The sequence below is a fragment of the Solanum lycopersicum genome, chromosome 1 (assembly GCF_036512215.1).
Source record: "Solanum lycopersicum chromosome 1, SLM_r2.1".
NCBI classification, from domain to species: domain Eukaryota; kingdom Viridiplantae; phylum Streptophyta; class Magnoliopsida; order Solanales; family Solanaceae; genus Solanum; species Solanum lycopersicum.
This window is the reverse complement of record NC_090800.1, coordinates 2,616,821-2,628,470: the sequence shown is the minus strand read 5'-3', so window position 1 is coordinate 2,628,470 and position 11,650 is coordinate 2,616,821.

Genomic DNA, 11,650 nt, shown 5'->3' with positions numbered 1-11,650 from the left:
GAAGCGCATAACTCGTTTAAACGATTTTTGTGTGCTATAGCCAACCATTTTTTGGGTGATTTGGATTCCAACGTAAAAAATGCCAAAAAATTTTGTGGACGTCCGTCAAGAGCATGGCTATGCATCCGGTTGGACCTCATGACCAGTCTAACCTATTTTCAATGTCAAACGAGCCCCGAAGCGCGCATACCCCTTATTTAGATGATTTTCGTGTGCTATAACAAACCATTTTTTGGGGGATCCGAATTCCGATCTCAAAAAGGCCAAATTTTTTTGTGGACTTCCGTCAAGACCATGGCTCTGCAGCCAGTTTGTCATTACGACCATTCCGACCCATTTTCAAGGTCAAACGAGCCCTGAAGCGCATACCCCCTATTTAGATGATTTTCGTGTGCTATAGCTAACCATTTTTTGGTGATCCGAATTTCGACGTCAAAAATGCCAAAAAATTTTGTGGACGTCCGTCAAGACATTTGCTATGCAGCCGTTTTGCCTTCATGGCCAGTCCGACCCATTTTGAAGGTCAAATGAGCCCCAAAGCGAGCATACCCCATTTTGATGATTTTCGTGTGCTATAGCCAACCATTTTTTGGGTGATCTGGATTCCGACGTCAAAAATGCCAAAATTTTTTGTGGACGTCCGTCAAGACCTTGGATATGTAGAAAATTGGCCATCACGGCTTGTTCGACCCATTTTCAAGGTCAAACGAGCCCCGAAGAGTGCATACACCCATTTCAACGATTTTCGTGTGTTACAGAAAACTTTTTTTTGGTAATCTGGATTCTGACGTCAAAAATGCCAAAAGTTTTTATGGACGTCCGTCAAGACCTTGGCTTTGCAGCCAGTTGGCCATTACGGCCAGTCCAACCCATTTTCAAGGTCAAACGAGCCCTGAAGCACATACCCCCTATTTAGATGATTTTCGTGTGCTATAGCAAACCATTTTTTTGGGTGATCCGGATTTCGACGTCAAAAATGCCAAAAATTTTTGTAGACGTCCATCAAGACCATCGCTATGCATCCGGTTTGACCTTGTGGCCAGTCCAACCCATTTTCAAGGTCAAACGAGCCCCGAAGCGCGCATACCTCCTATTTATATGATTTTCGTGTGCTATAACAAACCATTTTTCGGGGGATCCGGATTCCGACGTCAAAAATTGCAAAATTTTTTGTGGACGTCCGTCAAGACCTTGGCTCTGCATCCAGTTGGCCATTACGGCCAGTCCGACCCATTTTCAAGGTCAAACGAGCCCTGAAGCGCATACCCCCTATTTAGATGATTTTTGTGTGCTATAGCAAACCATTTTTTGGGTGATCCAGATTCTGATGTCAAAAATGTCAAAAATTTTTGTGGACGTCCGTCAAGACCTTGTCTATGCAACCGGTTGGCCCTCAAGGATAGTGTGACCATTTTGAAGGTCAAACGAGCCGTGAAGCGAGCATACCCCCCATTTTGACGATTTTCGTGTACTATAGCAAACCATTTTTTGGTGATACGGATTCTGACGTCAAAAATGCAAAAAATTTTGTGGACGTCCGTCAAGACCTTGGCTATGCAGCCAGTTGTCCATCTCGTCCAGTCCGACCCATTTTCAAGGTCAAACGAGTTCTATAGCGCATACACTCATTTCAACGATTTTCGTGTGCTATAGCAAACAATTTTTTGGGTGATCCGAATTCCGACGTCAAAAATGCCAAAATTTTTTGTCGAAGTTCTTTATGACCTTGGCTATGCAGCCGGTTGGCCATCACGTAAAGTCCAACCCATTTTCAAGGTTAACGATCCCTGAAGCGCATACCCCCATTTAGACGATTTTCGTGTGCTATAGCAAATCATATTTTGGGTGATCTGGATTCCAACGTCAAAAATGCCAAAAATTTTTGTGGAGGTCCGTCAAGACCATGGCTATGCATCCGGTTGGACCACGTGGCCAATCCAACCCATTTTCAATGTCAAACGAGCCCTGAAGCGCGCATACCCGCTATTTAGATGATTTTCGTGTGCTATAGCAAACCATTTTTTGGGTGATCCGGATTCCGACGTCAAAAATGCCAAAATATTTTGTGGACGTCCGTCAAGACCTTGGATCTGCAGCCAGTTGGCCATTACGGTCAGTCCGACCCATTTTCAAGGTCAAACGAGCCCTGAAGCGCATACCCCCTATTTAGATGATTTTCGTGTGCTATAGTGGGTGATCCGAATTCCAACGACAAAAATGCCAAAAAATTTTGTGGAGGTCCTTTAAGAACTTGGCTCTGCAGCCAGTTGGCCATTATGGCCAGTCCGACCCATTTTCAAGGTCAAACGAGCCCTGAAGCGCATACACCCATTTCAACGATTTTCATGTGCTATAGCAAATCATTTTTTGGGTGATCCGAATTCCGACGTCAAAAATGCCAAAATTTTTTGTGGAGGTCCTTTAAGACCTTGTCTATGCAACCGGTTTGCCATCACGGCCAGTCTGACTCATTTTCAAGGTCAAATAATCATTGAAGCGCATAACCCGTATAGACGATTTTCATGTGCTATATAACCAACCATTTTTAGGGTGATCTGGTTTTCGACGTCAAAAATATCAAAAAAATTTGTGGACGTCCGTCAAGACCATGACTATGAATCCGGTTGGACATCATGGCCAGTCCAACCCATTTTCAATGTCAAACGAACCTCGAAGCGCGCATACCCCCTATTTAGATTATTTTTCATGTGCTATAGAAAACCATTTTTTTGGTAATCTGGATTCCGACATCAAAATGCCAAAATTTTTTGTGGACGTTCGTTAAGACCTTGGCTCTGCAGTCAATTGTCCATTACGGCGAGTCCGACCCATTTTAAAGGTCAAACGAGCCCTGAAGCACATACACCCATTTTAACGATTTTCGTGTGCTATCGCAAATCATTTTTGGGTGATCCAAATTCCGACGTCAAAATGCCAAATTTTTTTGTGGAGGTCCTTTAAGACCTTGGCTATGCAGCCGGTTGGCCATCACGGCCAGTCCGACCCATTTTCAAGGTCAAACAATCCCCGAAGCGAGCATACCCCCTCTTTAGATGATGTTCGTGTGCTATAGCAAACCATTTTTCGCGGGATCAGTATTTCGATGTCAAAAATGTCAAATTTTTTTATGGACGTCTGTCAATACCTTGGATCTACATCCAGTTGTCCATTACGTCCAGGCCGACCCATTTTCAAGGTCAAACGAGCCCTGAAGCGCATACCCCCTATTTAGATGACTTTCGTGTGCTATTGTAAATCATTTTTTGGGTGATCCGGATTTCGATGTCAAAAATGCCAAATTTTTTTGTGGACGTCCGTTAAGACCTTGTCTATGAAGCCGGTTGGCCCTCACGGATAGTCCGACCCATTTTGAAGGTCAAACGAGCCCCAAAGCGAGCATACCCCCCATTTTGACGATTTTCGTGTGCTATAGCAAACCATTTTTTGGGTGATCTGGATTCCGACGTCAAAAATGCCAAAAAATTTTATGGACGTCCGTCAAGACCTTGGATATGCAGCCAGTTGGCCATCACGGCCAGTCCGACCCATTTTCAAAGTCAAACGAGCCCTGAAGCGCATACAACCATTTCAAATATTTTTGTGTGCTATAGCAAATCATTTTTTGGGTGATCCGAATTCCGACTTAAAAAATGCCAAATTTTTTTGTGGAGGTCCTTTAAGACCTTGGCTATGCAGATGGTTGGCCATCACGGCCAGTCCGACCCATTTTCAAGGTCAAACGATTCTTGAAGCGCATAACCCGTTTAGACGATTTTCGTGTGCTATATAGCCAACCATTTTTTGGGTAATCTGGATTCCAACGTAAAAAATGCCAAAAATTTTTGTGGACGTCCGTCAAGAGCATGTCTATGCATCCGGTTGGACCTCATGGCCAGTCCAACCCATTTTCAATGTCAAACGAGCCCCAAAGCGTGCATACCCCTTATTTAGATGATTTTCGTGTGCTATAACAAACCATTTTTTGGGGGATCCGAATTCCGATCTCAAAAAGGCCAAATTTTTTTGTGGACTTCCGTCAAGACCTTGGCTCTGCAGCCAGTTTGTCATTACGACCATTCCGACCCATTTTCAAGGTCAAACGAGCCCTAAAGCGCATACCCCCTATTTAGATGATTTTCGTGTGCTATAGCAAACCATTTTTCGGGGGATCCGGATTCTGACGTCAAAAATGCCAAATTTTTTTGTGGACGTCCGTCAAGAACTTGACTCTGTAGCCAGTTGGCCATTACGGTCATTTCGATCCATTTTCAAGGTCAAACTAGCCCTGAAGCGCATACCCCCTATTTGGATGATTTTCGTGTGTTATAGCAAACCATTTTTGGGTGATCCAGATTTCGACGTCAAAAATGCCAAAATTTTTTGTGGACGTCCATCAAGACCTTGGCTATGCATCCAGTTGGACCTCACGGCCAGTCCGACCCATTTTCAAGGTCAAACGAGCCCTGAAGCGCATACACCTATTTCAACGATTTTCGTGTGCTATAGCAAATCATTTTTTGGGTGATCCTAATTCCGACGTCAAAAATGCCAAAATTTTTTGTGGAGGTCCTTTATGACCTTGGGTATGCAGCCGGTTGGCCATCAGGACGAGTGCGACCCATTTTCAAGGTTAACGATCCCTGAAGCGCATAACATTATTTAGACGATTTTCGTGTGCTATAGCAAACCATTTTTTGGGTGAACTTGATTCCGACGTCAAAAATGCCAAAAAATTTTGTGGATGTCCGTCAAGACCATGTCTATGCATCCGGTTGGACCTCCTGGACAGTCCAACCCATTTTCAATGTCAAATGAGCCCCGAAACGCGCATATCCCCTATTTAGATGATTTTCATGTGCTATAGCAAACCATTTTTTAAATGATCCGGATTCCAACGTTAAAAATGCCAAAAAAAATTTTGGACGTCCGCCAACACCTTGTTTATGCAGCCAGTTGGCCATCACAGCCAGTCCAACCCATTTTTCAAGGTCAAACGAGCCCTGAAGTGCATACACCCATTTCAACAATTTTGTGTGCTATAGCAAATCATATTTTAAATGATCTGAATTCCGATGTCAAAAATGTAAAAAAAAATTGTGGACGTCCGTAAAGACATTGGCTCTTCATCCAGTTGTCCATTACGGCCTGTCCAACCCATTTTGATGGTCAAACAAGACCCGAAGAGAGCATACCCCCTATTTTGAGGATTTTCGTGTGCTATAGCAAACCATTTTTTGGGTGATCTTGATTCCGACGTCAAAAATGTGAAAATTTTTTATGGACGTCCATCAAGACCTTGTCTATGCAGCCAGTTGGCCATCACGGCCAGTCTGACCCATTTTCAAGGTCAAACGAGCCCCGAAGAGAGCATACACCCATTTCAACGATTTTCGTGTGCTATAGCAAACCATTTTTTAGGTGATCTGTATTCGGACCTCAAAAATGCCAAATTTTTTTGTGGAGCTCCTTAATGAACTTGGCTACGCAGCCGATTGGCCATCACGGCCAGTTCGACCCATTTTCAAGGTCAAACAAGCCCCGAAGCACGCATATCCCCATCTCAACGATTTTCGTGTGCTATAGCAAACCCTTTTTTGGGTTATCTGGATTTCGACGTCAAAAATGCAAAATATTTTTGTGGACGTCCGTCAAGACCTTTTTCTATGCAGTCGGTTGGCCTTCACGGCCAGTCCGACCCATTTTGAAGGTCAAACGAGCCCCGAAGCGAGCATACCCCCCATTTGACGATTTTCATGTGCTATAGCAAACCATTTTTTGGGTGATCCGGATTTCGACGTCAAAAATGCCAAATTTTTTTGTGGACGTCTGTCAAGACCTTGACTATGCAGCCAGTTGTCCATCAGGTCCAGTGCGACCCATTTTCAAGTTCAAACGAGCCCTGAAGCTCATACCCCTATTTCAACGATTTTCGTGTGCTATAGCAAGCCATTTTTTGGGTGATCCAAATTCCGATGTCAAAAATGCCAAAAATTTGGACTATAGCACACGAAAAAGGTCGTGGACTATAGCAGACGAAAATCAGTAAAATGAGGGGTTTACCTGCTCTAGGATCAATTGACTTCAGAATGGTTTATTTGGCTATAACGGCCAACTAGCTCCATAGAAACGTCTTAAAGGGTGTCCATGAAAAATTTGGTCAAAAAAGATGTCAGAATTTCAAATCACGAAAACTCCATGAACTAAAGTACAAAAAATCGATAAAAGAGGTATACATGCTTCGGGGCACATTTGACGTTGAAAATGGGTTGTTTTGAATTTTAGGGTCAACTGGCTCCATAGCTAACGTCTTAGTGAACGTCCATAGAAATTTGAGCAAAAAAGACGTTAGAATTACAGATCACTAAAAATCCATGGACTATAGTACAAGAAAATCGATAAAATGGGGGATTTACCTGCTTCAAGGCTCGTTTGACTTTCAAAATGGGTAGTTTTAGCTGTCAATGCCAACTAGCTCTATAGAAACGTCTTAACAGACGTCCATAAAAAGTTTGGACAAAAATGACATCGGAGGTCTAGATTACCAAAAAAGATCGTGGACTATAGCACACTAAAATCAGTAAAATAAAGGGTTTACTTGCTCCGATGCTCATTTAACCTTTAAAATCGTCTGTTTTGACCGTTAGGGTAAACTGGCTTAATACATAACATCTTAACAGACTTCCATGAAAATTTTGGGAAAAATATGTAGGAATTTTGGATCAGCAAAAATCCATGGATTAAAGTACAAAAAAATTGACAAAATAGGGTATACCTGCTTTGGGGCTTGTTTGACCTTTAAAATAGGTAATTTTGACCGTCGAGGTTAATTGTTTCCATAGTTAACCTCTTAACGAACGTTCATAAAAAATTTGGGCGGATAAAATGTTGAAATTCCGGATCACCAAAAATCCATGGACTATAGCACACGAAAATCGGTAAAATTTGGGATTTACCTGCTTCGGGGCTGTCACGACCAAGTGGATCCATAGCTAACGTCTTAATGGTAGTCCACAAACCATTGGGCAAAATTAATTGTGAAAATTAATCATGGACTAGCACACGAAAATCATTAAAATTGAGGGTTTACCTGCTGCGGGGCTCATTTAACATTCAAAATGGTCCAGTTTGGTTGTCAGAGCCAACTGCTCCATATATAAGGTATTAATAGATGTCAATAAAAAGTTTGGGCAAAAAAGACGTCGGAATTTCGAATCACCAAAATTATATGGACTATAGTACACAAAAATTGATAAAATAGGGTATACCAACTTCGGGGCTCGTTTGACCTTCAAAATGGGTTGTTATGCCGTCAGGGCCAACAGCTCCATAGTTAATGTCTTGACGGACATCAATAAAATATTTGGGCATTGACTATTATAGCACATGAAATTGATAAAATTGAGCCTTTACCTGCTTCGGGCTCGTTTGACCCTCAAAATGGGTTGTTTTGACCATCAAGGCCAGCTGGATCCTAGCTACGTCTTAACGGACGTCTTCAAAAAAATTAGGCAAAAAAGAAATCAAAATTTTGGATAACCAAAAAAGATCATGGACTATAGCACACGAAACTTAGTAAAATGAGGGGTTTACCTGCTCCGGTGCTCATTTGACCTTCAAAATGGTTCGTTTTAGCGAATATGGCCAACTGACTCAGTTAGATAACGTCTTAACTGACGTCCTTGAAAAATTTAGGCAAAAAAGACATCGGAAGTCCAAATCACCAAAAATTCATGAATTATAATAGATGAAAATTGGCAAAATGGGGTATACCTTCTTCGGGGCTCGTTTGACATTGAAAATAAGTTATTTTTGTCGTAAGGACCAACTGGATCCATAGGTAATTTCAGACAAAGTTTGACCTTCAAAATGGGTCGTTTCGGCCATCAGGAGAAACTGACTCCATAACTAAGATCATAACGGATGTCCACAAAAAAAATTGGGCAAAAAAGATGTCAGAATTCTGGATCACCAAAATAGAATGTGGACTACCTGCTTACGGGCTCGTTCAACCTTCAAAATTGTGGGTTTTGACCATCAGGGCCAACTGGCTCCATTGATAACATCTGAATGGACATCCATGAAATTTTTGGGGGAAAAAGACGTCGGGACGTCGAAATTCTGGATCACCAAAAATCGATGGACTATGGCACCCCCAAAATCGGTAAAAATTGAGGGTTTACTTTCTTTAGGGCTCATTTGACCTTCAAGATGGGTCATTTTGGTTGTCAGGGCCAAGTGGCTCCATAGCTAACATATTAACAGACGTCCACAAAAAATTGGGCAAAAAGACGTCGAAATTTTTGATCATCAAAAAAGATCGTTGACTACAGCTTACTAAAATCGATAGAATTAGGGGTTTACCTGCTCCGCGGCTCATTTTACCTTCAAAATGGTCTGTTTTTGCCGTCATGGCCAACAATCTCCATAAATAAAGTCTTAACAGACGTCCATGAAAAATTTGGGTAGAAAAGATGTCAAAATTCTAAATCACCAAAAATTCATGAATTATAGTACACGAAAATAGGCAAAATGGGGTATATCTACTTCAGGGCTTGTTTGACCTTGAAAATGGGTTGTGTTGGTCGTCACGGCCAAGTGGATCCATAACTAACGTCTTGACGGACGTCCACGGAAAATTTGAGCAACAAAGGTGCCAAAATTTTAGATCACCAAAGATTCATTAACGCACACGAAAATCATGAAATTGGGGGTTTACCCGCTTCGGGGCTCGTTGGACTTTCAAAATGGGTTGTTTTTGCCGTCAGGGCCAACCGACTCCATAGTTAACGTCTTAATGGACGTCCAAAAAAAATTTAGGCAAAAAAGACGTTGTAATTCTGGATCGCCAAAAAAGATCATGGACTATATAACACACAAAAATCGGTAAAATGAGGGGTTTACTTGGTCCGGAGTTCGTTTGACCTTCAAAATGGTCTCTTTTGGTCTTTAGGGTCATTCGGCTCCATCGATAACGTCTTAAATGACATCCATGAAAAATTTGGGAAATAAATATATTAATTCCGGATCACCAAAAATCCATAGACTAGTACACGAAAATAGCAAATTGGGTATACCTACTTCGGTGCTCGTTTAACCTTGAAAATGGTCTGTTTTGGCTGAAAGGATAAATTGGCTCCATAGCTAATGTCATAAAAGACGTCCAAGAAAAAATTAGGAAAATCCATAGACTATAGCACACGAAAATCTTTAAATTTTGGGGTTTACCTGCTTCAGGACACGTTTGACCTTCAAAATGGGTTGTTTTGGCCGTTAGGGCCATCTAGACCCATAGATAACGTCTTAGAGGACGTACACCAAATTATAGGCAAAAAAGACGTCAGAATTCTAGATCACCAGAAAAAGATCGTGGACTATATAACACACAAAAATCGGTAAAATAAAGGGTTTACCTTCTCCATGGCTCGTTTGACCTTCAAATGGTATGTTTTGGCCGTCAGGGTCAATTGGCTCCATAGATAAGATCTTAATGGATGTCCATAAATAATTTGGGCAAAAAAGTCATCGAAATTTTGGATCACCAAAAATCTATGGACTACAGTATACGAAAATTGACAAAATGGAATGTAACTGCTTTGGGGCTTGTGACCTTCAAAATGGTTGTTTTGGCCGTGAAGGCCAACTGGCTCCATAGCTAAAAGTCTTAACAGACGTCCATTAAATATTTGGCCAAAAAATACATCGACATTTTGGATAACCATAAATGCATGGACTATAGCACAAGAAAATCGGTACAATAGGTGGCTTACCTACTTCGAGGCTCATTTGACCATCAAAATGGGTTGTTTTGGCTGCGAGGGATAACTAGCTCCATAGATTACGTCTTAACGGATGTCCACCAAAAATTTGGGCAAAAAAAATATCGGAATTCTGGATCACCAAAAAAGATCGTGGAGTATAGCACACGAAAATAGGTAAAATAAGGAGTTTACCTACTTCGAGGCTTGTTTGACCTTTAAATGGTCTATTTTGGCTGTCAAGGCCAACTGACTCCATAGATAATGTTTTAAAGGACGTCCATAAAAAATTTGGGAAAAAGAAGTTCGATTTTCGGATCACCAAAAATCTATGGACTATAGTACACTAAAATCGGCAAAATGGGGTATACCTGCTTCGAGGCTCATTTAACCCTGAAAATGGGACAACGTTTTGTCCGCAAGCCCAACTAGCTCCATAGCTTAAGTCCTAATGGACGTCCACAAAAAAATTGGACAAAAGAAACGTCAAAACTCTGGATAACCAAAATAATTGTGGACTGCACACGAAAATCAATAAACAGTGAGGTTTATCTGAAATGGTTTGTTTTGGTCGTCAAGGAAAATTGGATCCCTAGCTAATGTCTTAACGGACGTCCATGGAAAATTTGGGAAAAAGGACGTCCAAAATTTGGATCAACAAAAAAGATCGTGGACTATAACACACGAAAATCGATAAAATGAGAGGTTTACCTATTCCAGGACTCATTTGACCTTCAAAATGGTATGTTTTGGCTGACAAAGGGTTAGTTGGCGCCATAGATAATATCTTAACGGACATCCATGAAAATTTTGGGCAAGAAAGACGTCGGAATTTCGAATTACCAAAAATTTATGGACTATAGTACACAAAAATTGGCAAAATAGGTATATCTGCTTCGGGGCTCATTTGACCTTTAAAATGGGTCGTTTTGACCGTTAGGTACAACTGGGTCAATAACTAACGTCTTAACGGACGTTCACGAAAAAATTGGCAAAAAAGACGTCGAAATTTTGGATCACCAAAATCCATGAATTATAGCACACGAAAATCAGTAAAATGGGAGATTTACCTACTTCGTGACTCATTTGACCTTCAAAATGGGTCGTTTTGACCGTCATGGCCAACTGGCTCCATAGCTAACGTCTTAACAGACGTCCACAAAAAATTGGACAAAAAAGACGTCGAAATTTTGGATAACAAAAAGCATCTTGGAGTATAGTACACGTAAATTTGTAGAATGAGGGATTTACCTTCTTCAGAGTATTCGTTTGACCTTCAATGAGTAGGCATCATTATAATTAGAGCCCAATTTCCACTTTCCTCACAAGATTTTTAGTTCAAATCATCTTTTTAAGGACTGTGTTTAGTTTTTGTTCCCATTTTATTTTTGTAAATGTAAGCCATCTCTTTGTGCAACTACTCTTAATGATGCATCAGAATTTGTGTATAAGTAGTGATAGATTTTGTATTAATGTCCTAATGACTTGTGGCAAGACAAATTTCTTGCCCATCCACTAGAAATTATAATAGTCTTTCAAGACTTGTGAACATTAGAAATTCTAATAGTCCGTCAAGACTTGTAAACATTAGAAATTCTAGTAGTCCATCAAGACTTGTGAACTTTAGAAATTCTAATAGTCCATCAAGACTTGTGTACAATTAGTACAAAGGACTTGTGGCAAGGCAAATATTTGTCCATCCATCAAAATTCAGAACTTCTGATGATATGCCAAAGCCAGGACTTGTAATCTTATGTAAAGCAAAACTTCTTAAAATTGGATGAAAACTTTAAAAGCAGGACCAAACAACCAATTTGTGCAAATCACTTTAGTCATTATGCAAGGGGAAAATTCCAATGATGCTTAAACTGATCCAGCAACTTTAGGAGAGGATA